Source organism: Nicotiana attenuata, unplaced genomic scaffold (genome assembly GCF_001879085.1).
Source record: "Nicotiana attenuata strain UT unplaced genomic scaffold, NIATTr2, whole genome shotgun sequence".
NCBI classification, from domain to species: domain Eukaryota; kingdom Viridiplantae; phylum Streptophyta; class Magnoliopsida; order Solanales; family Solanaceae; genus Nicotiana; species Nicotiana attenuata.
This window is the reverse complement of record NW_017675573.1, coordinates 21,395-24,991: the sequence shown is the minus strand read 5'-3', so window position 1 is coordinate 24,991 and position 3,597 is coordinate 21,395. Positions and strand designations below refer to the sequence as shown.

The 3,597-nt window shown below is 33.0% G+C and overlaps 1 long non-coding RNA gene across 1 annotated transcript; it reads left to right on the top strand.

Moving 5' to 3' along the window:
• The first annotated feature begins 721 nt into the window (after positions 1–721).
• On the top strand, positions 722–3,215 carry LOC109220208. Its single transcript, XR_002067043.1, has 5 exons — positions 722–1,129; positions 1,221–1,267; positions 1,367–1,400; positions 2,278–2,431; positions 2,991–3,215. It is a non-coding gene; the product is annotated as an uncharacterized LOC109220208 (long non-coding RNA).
• The last annotated feature ends 382 nt before the right edge of the window (positions 3,216–3,597 follow it).

Genomic DNA, 3,597 nt, shown 5'->3' with positions numbered 1-3,597 from the left:
GAGACATAAGAAGTATTGGGGCGAGGTGATCAGGCAGGACATGACGCGACTTAGGATTACTGAGGACACGGCCCTTGACAGGGGATTGTGGAGGTCGAGCATTAAGGTTGTAGGTTAGGGAAAGTTGGAAATATTTCTACAGCGCGCTAGAGTGAGACTAGACAACTAGGAGTTAGGCTTAGGATGTTACTGATCAGCTACTGATGCAAGGCTTTATATTATAGATATTAGTATACTTTCCTCTTTCTCGTATTTCCTGTATTCCTTATATTGTTGTTATTTGTTATTTATGTTATTTCAGGTTATGTTGTCTATTTTATGTTATTTATTATGAGTCTATTGATAGTACTAATATATCGTCACTTGTTTCTGCCACTTGTTTCTTTCTTGAGCCGAGGGTCTCCTGGAAACAACCTCTCTACCCCTCGGGGTAGGGGTAAGGTCTGCGTACATATTACCCTCCCCAGACCCCACTTGTGGGAATATACTGGGTTGTTGTTGTTGTTGTTGTTGTTGTTGTAAATAATACTAACAAAACTAAGCACTTGGATTTTCGTTATTTTCATCATACCAATTAAAGTATTTTTGCACTTATCTAATATAGAGATTTTAGCAATTTTATAAAAATATTTTTGTTATTTAAAAAAAATTAATTTTCTCAACTAACTTGTTCGGTTTTGTTGCCTAAAATTTCTTTCTTTTTGGCTCCAAAAGCAGACGTGGTAATTTCTCCCTCCTATTTCCAAAAATTTCCCAAATACACCTTAACCCAGCTACTTGGACTCCTTCAAGGATTCTCAAATACCCTAGTTTGCTACAGCTGTCTCTCTCCTAATACACCTTGACCCAGCTAGTTGGGACTCCTCTCCACGCCTTCGATGCCTTAACGGCGGGGATATACCGGAAATATCCCTCGCCGACAACCTGATAGCTCTTCGGAATGGAAAGCGGCAGAGATTTGATTTCTCTTAGGTCGACGATGGATTTTGTTTTTTTCTTTCTTAGTAAAATATGGGTACTAACATTGTGTTTGTTTTAAATCGGAGTAAATTCGTCAAAACGGAGCAGAGAAGAGATTAGGCAAAAACGTCTTCTGGATAAGATTTTTCTAGAGCTTCAAACCCTAACTGTATGTCTTAATTTTTTACCAAAAATTGTAGTCATCTGATAGTGCAATCCCTTTTTCTATTCTTCTGATTTGTATTTTTTTTTCCGGCCAGATTTTGCGGCATTTAACAGATTTGAGAGTACAACTATACCATCAGAGGTATCTATCTCTGTAATCTGGAATTGTTCATTATAATTTTTTGTTTATTATTATTGACTGAGAATACCCAGGCTCATCTAATTTTTTTACTTCTTTCAGACATTTCATTTTTGAATTTGTGAGATTCTTCAAGGTATGTGTCTTATTTTCTTTCGAAAAATTCTCGTCATTTTATTTTTCTGGAAATGAGATTTTTATTTTTGATGTTACTGTTTGAATCTGAAAATAGGTATAATCTAGTTATTTGTTCACTTTGAGAAAGGTTGAATTTAACAGTGTACGTTGGCCTTTTACTTCTCCGGCTACTTATAAAAAGTAGCTTCACTGTATGTTGAAGGTGTTTGAATGTGTTGAAGGCGAGATATTTTCCTTTTCTCTAGAATTTAAAGGTGCTATTTTTCATTTGACTTACTCTCCCCGTTCATTCATGTGGTCGTGTTCAAGGATAACAATATTATTTCATCAAGGTAGCCTAATTTTGTATGTCGTATTTGTTGCTTCCAGTAGTCTTCTCAATTAGTAAGAGTTAAAGAATTGGCTATTAGAAACTCAGCCTCTATTCATAGTAATGGTTCCTCTAGATGTGAGTGTATAAAGTAAATGTAAAAGCATTCTACTGTTGCATCAGTTTTCAAATACATGATCCACTAAAATTATTGCACAACTACCTATTTCTAAGATTAATGGTAAGTGCAAGTCCAATAATCAAACTGTAACCTCTGTTGCAAATTTATGTATATTTGCTTTTACATTACGTAATGATATCTTTCAGTGGTGAAATCATAGCTAAGGCAAGGATTTCACTTGAGGTATGTGTTTAATGTGTTGGACTTATTTTACATTCTGTTTTGAGTATCAAGAAGTTCTTATGCATTGTTTCAGATTTGTGAGGTAGAATTATGAAAAAAGTTGAAGCCCATAACTTCGTCACTGATATTTGCTTTTCTGCTACAAATTGCTAACTGTTGACTCATGCTATCAAATAAAATCATATTCTCTTTATTGGTTAGTTATAAACGAGGGGATGCCTAGATGGGATGAGTTTAATGTAAGCAAATCCATCAGTAAATTGAAGGTGGACATGATGAGTTCATAAATGAAGCAGGTATGGCAGCTGCAACTGAAGATAAAGAAACTCACTCATATGAAATAGACCCTGCTCAGGTAGTAGTTTAATGCTTTGCAACAACTAGATTGCTTGATCTCTTTTTACACTCTTTTGGATTGAGATAAGAGTCTGGTGTCTGATACTGCGTTAAAATAAGTTGCAGGAGTTCCATTATTAATTTTGATTCTTAATTGGTCTATTACCGTCTGCTACATAGAAAACACAAGACGAAGAATACATGGGTTAATGAAGTTGAAAATGTATGAAACTGGTAGAGTATATTTGGTCTCCTCAATTATAGGTTGCGCTTGGGTATTTCAAACTATGTCTCTGTTCTGTTGATTTTTTGGCTTTGGTCCTTGAGCAATTTCTTTCCATGTTTACTGTTGGCCCATTACTGACGTCTGACGTCTACATAAAAGACCGAAGATGTAGAATACATAGGTTAATGATGTAGAATACATACATCTTACTAATATATATATATATATATATATATATTATATATATAATAATATATATATATATATATATATATTATGATTAACGTCTAATTTTTTTTCCTGAATCGTGATATCAGAAAGTATGACTAAAATTATGACTCTTGTTTCACAGGTACATGAATGTGGAAATTCTTCTGGGGTAAATTTATTAGACAAAGTGACTACATTACAATTATTCTTGTATACCAATTAGACTTTCATTTCGGATAGATTTTATTTTATTTATGTATTTTAATTTATGGAGTTTCTAATGAAATATTATCACAAATATAGTATTAACTTTTTAGAATTATATGATCATGGATGATATTTTTTAGGACTGTTTTGGTTGTTTTAAGTTCTAGTTGGTCGTATTTTGTTATTGAAAACCAACTGGAAATGACTTTTTTTTTCCCAGAAATTCATAATTTCCGACCGAATTCGGTGGGAAATTTCCAATAAATTCTCCAGATTATTTAAATTTCCGACCGAATTCGGTCGGAAATTATGAATTTATTTTTATTTTTTAAAATAATTTAACAATTTACAAATAATTATTTAATTAAAACTAAAAAAATAATAATATTTTCCGACCGATTTCGGTCAGAAATTTGAAAATTAAAAAAAAATATTCAATAATTTTCGACCGAATTCGGTCGGAAAATAAAGTTCGAGGGGCAGTCAACACATTGAATTTTTCGACCGATTTCGGTAGGGAAATTTTCGACCAATATTTTCCG